Raw genomic sequence first — 14,197 nt, 5'->3', positions numbered from 1 at the left:
TGTTAAGCTCCACAAGAATGGCACCTCTGTCTGTTCCTAGCACATGGCAGGTGCTTTTGTGTGCTTGCAGCTCCCTGGTGTGCAGCAGGCTGTGCCAGGGAAGCCCTCGGCCCTCAGATGCTGCAGCTACAGACAGACCAGCTCTGCTCTGGGCACTGAGGCTTTGGGGAATGGATGACTGGGAGTTCTGTTGTGAGTAACTGAAAGTTTAAAAACCACCTCGTGATTTCAATAAGTTTTCCTTGAGGACTTGAACCTATTTTCTCAGGAACATTAGAGAAGGGGTCCAATCTGTGTGCTTTCAGGGGGAAGTCTCAAAACCACCAAAAAGACTCAATTTTGCTTCTGAATTCTGAGAAGCATCTCCCGTCAGTGCTGCTGACCATTTGGAAGTGTTTATCAAAAAATACTAACAAAACTCCCCCTGTGCTAGAGATGTACTTCGATTTTGTTGCACAAGAGGTTAATTACGAAAAGGGACATTTTCTGGGCAGATACCATTTAAAATAAAAATGTCTACAGAGCTCTCATGGAAGTCAGCCAAAATAGTCCCTGGCTTATGCCATAAAAATGGGGAAGGATAATTCATTGAATTTTTTTACACCCATTCCTCAACGTTTTCACTCTCAAACGTAAAAATGAGTGTTTGCAATACAAGAAGAGATTGCCCCAATGCCCTGGGAGCATTCAAACTCTGTTCCTTTACAGTCGGATTTAGGTTCTGATCAAGAAACCCTTACTACAGAACTCATTTTTGATGCTCCCACAGAGCACACACTTTCTGGTTTCTAAAGAATTGGAACAAAAAGTTATTATTTGATGCATGACTGGAGTTCATTCACTTTTATTTTTCATGAGTTCTGAAAAAAAAGGGATCATAAGAAGAGCATTCACCGAAGTTCTATTTTCAGAATGGATGGACAGTGTGACCATCAGCTGAGGCATTATCATTCCCTCTCTTCTCCTAACATAGAAGCCAAAATTCCAGGCCTCAGTTTGAGAAACTTGAATCATGATGTGTGAGGAAGAAAAGCAAAACAAAAGGAAAAACCTGCTTTTCTTATCTTGCAAGCTTCACATTCTTAGAGCACAGTCAGTGACCAGTAAGTGAATGGATAAAAAGATCACAGAGCATCACAGCAAATGTCCTAGAGGCTGCCTGGATATCTGTCCCTCCCCCATTCTATCCCCTTTCAGATGGTTTTGTTTCTTATTTTTTGAGATGAGGTCCTGGTCTGTTGCCCATGCTGGAGTGCGATAGTGCAATCATGGCTCACTGCTGCCTCGACCTCCATGGGCTCAGGGAGGTGAGGGCAGAGAACATGCTAGACCCATGAGGAGTGCAGGGCTGCGCTGTGCCTGCCCTAGCTGGGTGGGGCGGGGGCTCCCAGAGTGCATGTGTTGAGGGAGGGCAGATGCCACCCTGCTCTATCTGCTCCTTGTTCCATTTCTGTCTAGATAACGCCTGCTCACGAGGTTCCTAAACAAAACACTTCCACTTAGTGCCTGTTGCACTGCTCAGATTCGATCATATTTTAAACACTGGAGACAGCCAGCCTTCCCCAGTGGTTGAATAGCCATAGTGGGGCAGAGGGAGGGGACACAGGGATTGATAGGCAGGGAGGAAAGGGTGGAGCTGGTTTTATAAAATGGGCATCGCAGGTCCAGACTGCTGAATTCCAGTGGTGTGTCATCTTTATTCACTAAAGAGTTGAATTCATTTTTTGGCCAAATTGAAGGGAAATCGGGTGGGGGTTCCTCCTGGATGAAGAATTGGCTTAACTAGCTCTTGGCTGGCTGTTCTCGGAGCCTTGGAGCAATGGTGATTGTGGGTGATCACTCGCCTGGGCAAACAAACTGTCAAGCTAACAACAGCAGGAACGCTCTCTCTGACTCAGAGCCAAGGCGTGTCGTGTGGTGTTATTCTTGCTGATAAAGGGGAGGTGGCAGAAACGACAACTGTGGTGCCCTCTGCCTTAATCCTTTGTGGCTGTTTCCCGAATGCTGCCGTCCAGGTCGGCCTGTGTGGTTATTTCTGTAGGCGGGGCCCATCAGTAGGCACTGACTCCCAGCTCTCATCAGTGCCTAAATGAGCACATTTCCACCCAGAAGGGCCACTCCCTTCCCTACAGGTGAACCAGGCACATCTGTGCTGTATGTAGCCACAAGGGTCTGGAATGGCTCCAGCAGCAACAGCACTGGGAGGGTGTTCTGCCCCTCAGCCACCTGCCCACAACCTGCCATCCCCTCTGCTCTCCCAGCTCTCTGGGGAGTTGGTGGTAAACCTCATTTATAAGTGGACATGAGTTCTGCATTTGCACCTAAAGCCTCAGTGCTGGTCTCTACAGCAAGGATGGGTCCCAGGTGAGGCTGCAGAAGGAGGAAGGGGCTGAGAGGTGGGAGCTGGGTTCCCATCCCAATTCAGGCACAGCCAGCCTGGCCGCCTGGGACAGATGCCCCTCCTCTCAGGGTCTTAGTTTCCCCATCTGTACCAGGGACAATGGCTGAGCTCCAGGACCTCTCTGGCCCTCTCCAGCCGTGGATGATGCCAGGATGTTGAGATTAAGAGAGGGAGTGATGGCGTGGGCGTAGTGGGGAGGAGTAGGGGCAAGGGCTGTTCCTCCAGAGGTTGCTTCTGAAAAGAACACGACGGCTGGCCCTAGAAGGCTGCTCCAACCCCTGAGACTGGGGCTCATTTGAGCCATTATTGCATAGTGGTTGAAAGGCACCAATTTCACTCTTCCCATTAGCCCACAGGGCTCTGGGACACTTCCACCACCTCCAGCCCCTCACTGCGCACACATTCAGCTGGTTCGTTTGAATTTTTTCCGAGTCACTCATGTCGTACTCAGTAAGACCGACTGACTCCCCATGTGTGTGCCAGGCACCATCCCATGTTCTCTAAATGTGTCCTCAGCCAATCCTCTGAGGCACCTGCTACTGTTCTCAGAGGCTGAGTGAGGGTCAGGAGCACAGTGACCCGTGCCTGGTACTTAGATACTAAGGAGCATGGCTCTGGGCCCAGGAAGGCTGAGGCCTTGCTGAGGTCAACTGAGTCCTGCCAATGAGCAGGTGGAGGGATGGGTTTCCTAGGAAAGATGCAGGCCAGCTGAACCCGAGGTGTCAATGTCACTGCTCAGCAGCGCGGTCTGCAAGTCCAGGAGCCTTTTCCTGAGACTTCACAGCCCCCAGCCATGCTGGCCTTTGCACCTGTTGGGAGCCTTGCTCTCGGCCGACTGTCATTTCACTCCCTCAGAAAGAAATATGTGAACAAGATACCAGCCACACCACCTAAAAAAGGACCTGTCCCAAGTTCCGTGTGGAGGTGAGGTGGAGTTTCCGGCGCCAGTTAATGTCAGTGGGACGCAGTGTCCAAGCCTGTGGAATCTTCAGGGATTTACAAGTGAGATTCCGTTCCTGTATGGACTTGGGGCCAGTGGGGACGAAGCCCACAGGTGCTCACAGCTCACAGACCCTTCCCACATCTCTACTTCCCACATCCATCTCCCTGGTGGGCCCAAGGAGTCTGTCTGCAAACAAAAGGTGATTCCAATAAAACAGACTTTTAGACTAAGCCCAGAGGAAGCCGGGTGCCTCCTCCCACGCCAAGCTCATCCGGCCTCTTCCTCACCCCAAGACCAGCTCCTGGGCCGGGAGGAAGCCTTTCCCCTGGGACCAGCCTGCTTGGATCAGCAGCCTTGGCCCAGTCTGCATGGCAGATTCGCGATGGAGGCAATGGAGCTTCTGATTAAAACCAACCGTTTTGCCCAAAATGGGGATCCCCCACCACCTCACTCCCACCCGTGCCCGCACCCAGACCAGTCTGCTTAAAGAATCCAGGTGAAGCCTGGGGACTAAGGCTGGGTGGCTGGGAACGCGCTGTCCTCACCAACCTGGACCGAGGCCGAGAGGCTGGCGGCTGGGGGCGTTTTCACACCAGTGAGTCTGCAGGCGACACCGCGCACCCCCAAAGCCTAAGCCCCGAGTCCTGGGCGCCACCCTGGCCCCTCTGTTCCCCCTTTTCGGTGCACTCACCGGACCCTCTCCGGGGGACGCTGAGTCCCTGGTCCAGCACCTGGGAGACAAAGGAGGCAACGAAGCAGGGCGTCAGGCCAGGGCGTCAGGTGAGGGCGCCGGGGCAAGGCTGGATAATGGAGGCAAGCAGGGCGCGGGGCGCAGAGCGGCTGGCTAGCGCCTGGCTGTCCGGGGCAGGTGGGCAGCTGGTCAGGTCCTGGCGCCTCCCGCCCGAACCACGTGGGCTGCGCCACGCTCCGCCCAGCTCCGGCAGCGGGGACACCTCTGGATGCCCTGCCAGGCCAAGGGCGGGATTGACACCTGGGGCGCCCGCGCGGGAAGCGCCAGTGCGGGGGAGAGCCCCGGATACTCGCCCCCAAGCCAGTTTGGGGAGAAAGACGCCGGCGGGGAGGGGAAAGTTGAGCACACAGCTGAGATTCTCGTGAGTTGCGGCGACTTTGCATGGGTGACATCGCGCCGCGGTCCTGCCTTGGGCACGGTGGGACCCGCTTGCTGAGCGCGCTCTAGAGCGCGCGGCACATCGTCGAAATTTCTAACTCTGCAGGGAGAGCGCTATGTACTTCGGCTTTACAGATGGGGAAACTGAGGCTCAGAAACGCGCCCTACCAAAGTCACGGACCAGTAAGTGGCAACGCCAAATAACAAGTAGGACTTTAAGCCCAGGGCTTTCTGCTGCAGAGCGCGTACCCTCACCCCTTCGATTCTGCCAGGCATCAGGACCAGGAGGGTCCCGCAGCCGCGGGCAGCCCTGCTGCGGGGAGGAGACCGAGGCCTTGCCCGCCAAGAAAAAGTCAAGATCCGCGGGCAACTGGGGCAGATGTGGAAGCCAGGACGCGCGGCGCGGCGGTTCCAGGACCGAAGACGCGCTGCGGGGAATGCCTGGGAGCTCCACGCCGCTGCGCTCTCCTCCTGGACTCTAGGGCCGGCCTTTGGGTGCTCAGCGGGGCCGGCAAGCTCAGAGGGTCCCAAGGCGAGCCGCCGTCTCCAGTCCGCCCGGCCTGCCTGTCCTTCCGAATGCCAATGGACATTAGGGAATTGCCCTCCTCCCTCATCCGCCAAGACTGGGCGCTTCAGAACTTTCTCTCCCTCCCCCTCCCTCTCCCTTGTCATTTAAAAACTCACATTCTCTCCTCCAGGAACTGCTTTTGCAATTCAGTTTTCGTGTCTGTAAAATGATAGGAATAAAGCCATTAGGTGAATAGATACTACTATCTCCATTTAACAGAAGAGGAAACGAAACCTTATAGGATTGTTGTGATATCACATTAGATTATTTGTAAACAGCTTTCAAAAGGCTGCAAAAGAACAAAAAAGAATGGTGTTGCCTGCTGAGCCCAGGGGAATACTGTAGGTGAATCAGGGTATCTCAGGCCCCCGGGCTGCCTTGGGACAGGCGCTCTCACCAAACACCATCAAGTGTTGAGTGTGAACCCTGGAATGGGGTGAAGCTTACACTGAAGCCAGCATTTCTGCATCCCATATGATCTGGTGCTTATGTTTTTCATTTCCTTACCTCCTTGCCATATACTTTACTGTTGCTTGTAAGATTAATAAATCCCTTAAGAGTTGATGTAGGGACTTAAGTTCCTTAAGGGCAGAAGTTTTTAAAAATGTTTTTAATACTTTAGTGCTTATTTATTTGAACTAGTGGTTCTAAAAAATATACAACTGACACATGCTGAATATAAGGTATATAGTAAAGAATATAAGGAGTATAAAATGAAAAGCCAAATTCTCTCTTATTCCATTACTAACCTCCATGACCTGAAAGCAATCATTATTAATGGTGTCTTTTATATTCTTTCTGAAGTGTGTGTGTGTGTGTGTGTGTGTGTGTGGTTAAGCATGTGGGTTCAAACCAACTGCAAGAGTCAGAATTCCAACTAGGAGTGTGGCCCACAAGCTGTGTCATCTTGGACCTGTTACTGAATTTTTTACTGACTTTTTTCTCTCTTCTCCATGATGAGAATAGTAATGAGAGTTACACATAAGGGTGTTGTGAATCAATATCCCTGCAGCTTGGGTGAGACACCATGTGGTGAGTGCTTGGTAAATATTAATTACTATTGCTGTTGATCCACTTCATACTTTTTTGGTTGCAGAGTATCCATTGTGTGAGTTACCATAATTACTTAACAGTCTTCTATTGATGGACAGTTAATTTTTGATTTTTTGCTATTTAAATGATTCTGCCATAAATATCATCCTAGATAATTCTTATTGACACCTATCATACATAGGATGACACATAAATACCATTGTACATACATACTGATATATCTGTAGACTAAAAGCCTACAGATTTGGATTTTCTGAGTCAAAGGATGTATACGATTTTGAGAGAAAATTCTAGAATTATAAACTTTTTTTTTTTTTAATGGAGATGGAATCTTGCTCTGTTGCCAGGCTGGAGTGCAGTGGCTTGATCTCGGCTCATTGCAACCTCCGCCTCCCGGGTTCAAACAATTCTCCTGCCTGAGCCTTCCCAGTAGCTGGAACTACAGACACACGCCACCACGCCCAGCTAATTTTTGTATTTTTAGTAGAGACGGGGTTTCACCATGTTGGCCAGGATGGTCTCGATCTCTTGACCTCGTGATCCACCCTCCTCTGCCTCCCAAAGTGCTGGGATTACAGGTGTGAGCTACCACACCTGGCCCTAGAATTATAAACATTTAAAATGGTTAAACAATCCCCAAATTACAGAAAGTTTCAAGTATAACACAAAGAACCCTCCCTTCCCCTAGCCATTTGTGAAGTTTCTGACATGAGAGTTTCGTGTATTTTATACAAACAAGAACAACCTTCTATTAAACTGCAATCCAACCATCAACATCTGTAAATGATACGTTGCTATCATCTAATCATCGGAGTCCTTTCAGATGCTGCCAGTTGTCTCTGTAATGTTTTGTTGCCAAAGGATCCAGTTCAGAATCTCATGTTGTGTTTAGCTGTCATTTCTAAGTCTCCTTCAAATCAGATCAGTTCCTCTGTCTTTGACTTTCATGGCTTTGCTATCTAAATATTAAGCCACTTATTTTTTAGGCTGTCCCTAAATTTGGGTTGGTCTGCTGTTTCCCATGATTATACTCAGGTTTTGCATAGTTGGGAGAGTCTTGCGGAAGTGAGGCTGGGTCCTCTCCCTGTGTCCTGTCAGTTGGTGCATGGCTGCAGTGTGTCTCCTTACTGCTGCTGGGATCCCCGGACTAAGGTGCTATCTTCCAGCCTTCTCCACGGGCAAGTTACTCCCTTCCCCTCTGCAATTAATATGTGTTTTTGGAGGAGGGGTGTACACATTTAAAATTTCCTAAGGCCGGGCGCAGTGGCTCACGTCTGTAATCCCAGCATTTTGGGCCGGGGTGGGTGGATCGCTTGAGGTCAGGAGTTCGAGACCAGCCTGGCCAACACGGTGAAACCCTGTCTCTACTAAAAATACAAAAATTAGCCGGATGTGGTGGCGCGCGCCAGTAATCCCAGCTACTCGGGGGGCTGAGGCAGGAGAATCGCTTGAGCCAGGGAGGCAGAGGTTGCAGTGAGCCGAGATTGCGCCACTGCACTCCAGCCTGGGCGACAGAGCAAGACTCTGTCTCAAAAAAAAATTAAATAAAGGATAAAATTTCATAAACAATGACAAATGGTAGGAGAGAATAGATTTTATGTCTTTGTATTCCTGCCTCCGCAGCTTCTCCTCAGGGCTTCCCAGAGTGCCCATCGGTGGTACCCTCTACCTCCCTGACGTTTTACCCTGCCCTGAGACCTACCCTTCCTTGTTCACTTTCTAAAGGAGGAAACTGATACCCGGAGAGTCAGATGGTGTTTACCCAGGATCACACAATGATTCATAGGCAGCCGATCTCTTCAGCCCTGAGCCTCACCAGCCACACTGCTGAAGTCTGGGTTGGTGGGTGGACACCAGAGGGCAGCAGAGAGTCCCCTCCCTACTGGTCTTAATAGTGGCCATCTGGAGACTCAGCCTTTGCTGGGACTTAGTGGCTGGAATGAGAGGGAGGAAAGGATGGTTCACTTGGCCATGCCAGCAGGAAGCTCACCACGGAAGATGAGCTTCAGAGAAGCACCCTTTAATTTCACTGCCTGGGCATATCCCACTTCCAAGGATAACTGGTCAGGCAAGTCCCACTGAGGGGTGGCCTTGGGCTTAGCCTCCTCTCTGCACGTGGATAGGGGACCTTAGGGGAGAGATGGTTTCTGGCTCAGCAAGGAGCCTCACAGCGTCTGGACGTGCCGGCTTCCTTTGCAATGGCAGAGTCCAGGATTAGCGCTGAAAAGGCCCGCAGTTCCCATCCACTGACCCTCTGGGGTGCTCCAGCTCTCTGGCAGGCAGTAGTTAAAACCCGTCCCCCTCAGCCTCTCTGTCTAAACCCTCTGGGCCAGTATGGTATGGGGCTAACAAGGGTGTCTGGATTTTTCAGATAACCATCCAGGAAACAGAACACATGCAAAATATTGCCCCAAATCTTAGCCATGTCCAGTAAACTACTTGTAAATTACAAGAAAATATGTTTTCATCAGACACTGAATCCTTTTTTTTTTCTTCCAATAAACGTGGAAAATTGAGGGGGGAACCCCATTTTTGGAAGCATTCTGGCTTTGCTATTGTTCAGCTGGGTGGGGGATCATGGGTTATGCAAGAGTGCCCCGGGCCTTTAAAGAGCTGTCACCTGACTCTGCTCCTGCCAGTTCATCAGCACACAGGCTCATGTGACTGCCCTCCAAGCAGCTGAGCACACACACAGCTCCCTGGGCTCACATTGGTCTACTTGCACAGCCCCACCCTGGCTGCCTCTGCTTGCTCTCTGGGCTCCAGCTCTTTTCTGAATGACCCCGCAACCCAGCCTCCCTTCATCTGTCCAAGTCCTGCTCCCTGTTCGGATCACCACTCAACTATCCTTCCCTCGGAAATCAGGTCCTGGCCATGCAGCCCTGCCCACTGTTGGCTTCCCTGTGGTTCCTGCGTGTTCTTGCAGACCAGGCCCATAGTTTATCTCCCGTGCTTGTGTGATTATCTGGTTAGTGTCTGTTGATCCCCTGCTCTGAGCTCTGGGAGGACAGGGACTGTGATGCCCACTCTGATGTGCTGCCTTCCATGGTGCTTGGTGCATAGTAGGCTCTCAACAAATACGTGTTGAATAAATATTGTTCAATAACCATAATATCATATTTTGATGTTGCCCTTCATCTTAACTTTGACTGAAGGGCATTTTCCAAACAGAGCTAGCTCTGCCCTCCACCATCCAGGTGGCCTGAGCTCACAGCACTTCCCTGGAAGAGCAGGGTCCCTTGGGAGATGACTTGATGGGACGACGGAATGTGGAGCTGGGAGACGGAGGAGGGTTGAATTGGCCTCACAGGGATCTCTGCTGGCTTGGGGGCCATCATTCTTCTCTTGCTGTTACCATTCATTGGCCCTTACTGTGTTTTGAGATGGTGGCCACCAACTCAGCTCAGCCTCTTTCTCTTTCTTGTGTTGGTCCGAGATCACCCTTTGTTTTCTCTCCTAGGATGCATGTGCTACAGAGTAAGAAGTAATCCCCTTTTGCTCAAAGCTTAGCAGAATTCCACTTAGGATTCCTAGATTCCTACCCCACATGTGTGAGTGCTCGGAAGTGCAGGACTCTCACACTTATGTTGGCAATATGCTTTCCCTCATCTGCACACATAGAGAACTACATTTTGATGAGTGCTTGAAGGGAGCTCTAATTAACCAGAGAGGCCAGCCAAGAGGAGTGAAAAATCTGAACAATGAAGTTCTTGAATCTAAAGCCATCAGAAATCTCAGGCTTCTGGGGGTTCTGGAAGCTTCAGCTCATGTTGGGGCATGGGCCAATGAGCAGTTCTCTTTACCTAAATTACTTTAATTAGGAACTTTAACCATCAAGGATTCAGGAATTAGGCAGAAATGGTCCATATTGAAGGGAATGAGCTCAGGCAATAAAATTTCCAGACCCACTTCTGGAAATCTTGGTCATGTGGTTATGAAGGAAGACAGCAGGAAGGGAACCAGTCCTCACTGAAGGCTACTGTGTGCCCAGCAAGTGTGGTTGGGGAGCCTGGCCTGCACATTAGCAATTGGGTTGGGCATCTGAGCTCCCCAGTGTCAACTGGGTTGTGCAGATAAGGAAGCTGAGGCACTGGTGCAAGGTCACACAGTCAGAGAGGGGAGACCAGAGGCAGACCCAGGATTAAGGGCCTCTGAGCCTAGACTTCCCCAGCTCCTGGGGCAGGCAACAGCCACAGCAGGGGTGACTGGTTCATGGGGCCTGGCACAGCCAGAAGCAGGAAAGCTGTGAAGAGCAGATCTAGAAATTCAAAACCAGAGCCCCTCTCATGGGCCCATGCTGGGGAAAACAGTGGCAAGCAGCCCTGTTAGGCCCTGAGTGCATCGTGCCCCACATCAGGTAGGTGGTGGGCATCACCCCATTCCCAAATCACAGTGGTCGAATCAGGCGTTACAGGAACAATTTTTTTGCTTCTTCTCCACTTCCATAATTTATAGCGATGGCCTAATTTCAGTTTCAACACACAAGCCACACTTCATCTCACGTTAAACTCTTGTATGAATGTTGCAGAATATTTGCAGTGTCGCTAATGCCCTCCCCACAGTGAAAGTTGTTACAAGATCTCTCACTTGAGCTGCTACCATCTGCACCTCTCAGGTTGGTCTGATGTCAGCACAGGGCTTGGCTGAAACCACCCCAGAGCCAGCAGCAGGAATCCAGCAGTATCCCCGCCCCTAGGCCTCCCCCTCACTCGTGGCCAGATTCAAAGCCCATTACCAACTAATAATGTACCTAGAGCCAATTCCTAACCCATGAATCCCCACCTTCACCTTCCCATTCCCCATACTCACCCCAGTCTTGCCCTTCTGTGAACTACAGTTTTCCAAGCTTGCCACTACCTGAACTCCAAACCCAATTAATTTCCAGCCCTGTCTTCCATGGCTTCCTGACCCCACAAATCCAAATGAGTCCACCTATTCCTGGGAGCACGTGTGCCTTCAGTTCTGGGGGGAAATACAATGTCAGGCTGTGTTTTGTGCCTTCCTGTTTTCTCCTACAGTTATCCAAGGTTAACCCTCAAGACAGGCTCAAATCCTACCTGCTCAGGTGGCTGGGCTAGGTCACTGGTTTTGAAGTTCACTTTGTAAACATATTTTAGGTTCTGAAAATACTTGGTTAGAATTTTCAGGTATTTAAAATTATTTAAAAACTATCATAACAACTTAACACATACTTGGGAAATGGAACGACAGGCTCAGGTCTATCTCCCCAGCGCATACTGTGAGAACCAGAAGGCCTCTGTGGCAGTGTTTAAAGAAATACGCATCTCCTGCCAACTTAGTGCAGACTGTGCTGAAAATCAGACCCAGGATTTGATTGTAAGGGTGCCAAGAGTAAGGTTTCCAGATGAAACGTAGGCTTTCCCGTTAAATTTGAATTTCAGATAAACACTGAATAATTTTTAGTATAAGTATGTTCTAAATATTGTATGGAGCATACTTGCTTACACTAAAATATTATTTGTTGCTTATCTCAAATTCAAATTTAACTGAGCATTTTGTATTGACATCCTGCAAATCTATACTAGAAATACAAAGGGAACACCGTGAATATGTTTTCTGTGCTTAAGTCAGGGCATTGATAGGGTGGTAGAATCCTGTGACCTGGGAGGAGGACATTTGGATAGATGAGTCTAAGCTTGAACACCTAGATTCCCAAGAATCCTCTTGGGAATAGCCCTTTCCCTTTTCCCAAGGATGCTGATACCTGGATACTGTGCAGAGTCTTCATCTGAGATGGTTGACTTCCAATGTGATGCTTGTCCTTCTCAAGATCTGTCTCCATCTCTTCTTATTTCCTCTACACCAATAACTAGGGCCAGGTCCCAGTATAGCCCAAGTGGGAAAATAAAGTTTCTTTTCTAGGAATAAACAGCATCTAGTGAACACAACTGCAAGTCTTGGCTAATATATGTCACCAAGCAACAGAGAGAAATGTGTCTGAATAAGCCATGAAGATATTGAATTCAGTTTCTTGATTTGGAGGAACTTGTCTATGTCTTAGAATTTGACTTCCTGGCAAGGATACTTAGAAATCATTCAAATACACTGCTGAGATGGCTCTGCGAAGCTTGGGCATAATGTAAATGAGGTGTAGATGTTATGCTTGCCTTGGCAGAGTATTGAGTTAGAGCTTAGAAGGCTTAGGGAGGCAGGAATGTGAGAATGGATTTATTATGTAAGATCAAAGACTCTACCATTTCACTGTGTTTCCTGGGAGGGCCCAGAGGACACTTTCTTTACCAAAGCAATAAGAAATGTACCAGTGTGGGGAGTGTCTGCATCTTCTGGCAACTCAATACTGGCTGTCCTCTGAAACTGGTATTAACAGTAGGAAGTTACTCTGTGGAACTACACTCTGTAGTGTCATAGAGGATGCTGGGATTCTGAAATAGAAGAGTTCAGATAGAGATGCTCGACTATCAGAGGCAGGGTGGACAGAATTTCCATAATGGCAAACAATCCAGAAAAGCAACCAACCGTAAGTGTCTACGGGATGGCTGGTAGACTATGGTACTCCTTGGGGGTCAAAAAATTAGCAGACAACTAGGGTACTGGTTGATTGTGCTCACAGATAATTCAAGGACTGGTGAACAAAGGCTGATATCAGATGCTGCAATGAAAAATCACAATCCCTCACTCAGTTTCCATATCTAAACAAGTTTTTATAGACCTAGACCCCATCGACTAGAGGAGAAGCAAGATCCCTTCAAGGAAGGACTTTACAATGTCACTACAATATATACCATAAATATTGTACATTGTTTTCCCCAAAGGGCCCATTGTTATTTACCAGGATAACTGTACATAGGGGAAAGGGAAACGCTCAAACTTTGGAGGGTGATTGGATACAGATTCTGAGCTGACATTAGTCAGGGGAGCCATCACACCATCATCAGAAAAGATCTGAAACAGCTTTTACTTGGGAAGGACAACAGTACACCTTCTCTCTATTGTCTGTCCCAGGGCTATATCAAATCTCTGATTACTGTCACAATATAATCCTCAGGAACCTTGAGCACACTGGTGCAACATATGATGAAATTTTCGAGATTAGACCTGGTGAAAAGGAGAGTAGAAGGATACCCTGGTAAGACCTATGTGCATTGGGAGGCCAATCTTATGATGTTCCAGGGATATAAAACTTTGGCTAGGTTTTTAGGGGACTGAAGATGTAGAGTGTGCTGGGACATACCTTCAAAAGTATAGGGCCAATTATTCTCTTTGCAGGCGCTATGACAAAGACAGAGACACAGCACTAGGTGGAACTTTGGATTTTGGAGGCAGCACATGGCTCACTTGGGAATACTGCTCCAATCCATTTGGGAAGTGATTTGGAAGGCTGGCAGGTTTGAGTGATGCTTAGAGCAAGAGAAAATTCTGTAGCAGGTCCAGGTATTAATGCAAGCTTCTCTGGTTGTTCAGGGAACTGGAAGAGAATAAGGTTGAAAGACTGGAGACAGAGAGGTATGTGCAGGGATCTTGGGAATAGGCGCCATGTGTGAATCTTCTATCTCATGTCAATGCTCACCAGAGGCCACCTAGTACAAAAAGGACACTGAATGAATGGGTATACTGGGTGATTTACCCTATGGAGTCAGACTCTGTCCTTGATCACCTCAATGTTCATGCCAGGGGTCCATGAGGGAGGCCATATATTCCGACTACGTGGGCTTTATCTCACCAAGGCTGATCTAGCTACTTCTGTTGCTGAATATCTGACTGATGCTGAGCTCTTTACATGGCACCATCCCCTGAGAAGACTAATCAATCCCTTGGAGCTGGAATAGATTTGGGGTATTTAGTGGGAGTTGGTGAGAGGTAGGTTGGAATGTGCCATTGAAAAGGATTTAGGATTTTGGTTCTGAAACAAAATGGGTAGACTCACTTTTCCCTATTCCTCCCTTCTAAAAACTAAATACCATGGAAATTATTTAATAGACAATGATTAAAGGACTCTGAAAGTTGGGTAGAAGAAGGTAGACTGGCCAGAGACCTCAGGACTGGAGGAAAGATAATATGGTGGGTTCCTTAGACTTTTCTTTTTATCTCCCATGTAGCCTGGACTGGGTGTCAGAGATGTCT

General features: G+C 48.8%; 1 protein-coding gene across 6 annotated transcripts in view; it reads right to left on the bottom strand.

Annotated features, from left to right (window-relative positions):
* The window catches only part of MLPH (melanophilin), a 67,890-nt gene extending 62,833 nt beyond the window's left edge, over positions 1–5,057 (bottom strand). For 5 of the 6 annotated variants that reach the window (XR_004027872.1, XM_030803103.1, XM_030803104.1 and 2 more), the window contains exon 1: positions 4,036–4,222. The gene's annotated coding sequence lies outside the window, so the exon portion shown is untranslated. Of the gene's footprint in view, positions 1–4,035; positions 4,223–4,728 lie in introns of those variants that run through there. The other variant, XM_030803106.1, reaches the window with a different exon arrangement.
* Between the last annotated feature and the right edge of the window lie 9,140 nt (positions 5,058–14,197).

The sequence above is a fragment of the Nomascus leucogenys genome, chromosome 22a (genome assembly GCF_006542625.1).
Source record: "Nomascus leucogenys isolate Asia chromosome 22a, Asia_NLE_v1, whole genome shotgun sequence".
In the NCBI taxonomy this organism is placed as follows: domain Eukaryota; kingdom Metazoa; phylum Chordata; class Mammalia; order Primates; family Hylobatidae; genus Nomascus; species Nomascus leucogenys.
The sequence above is the reverse complement of the archived record's forward strand: the minus strand, read 5'-3'. Positions and strand labels throughout refer to the sequence as shown.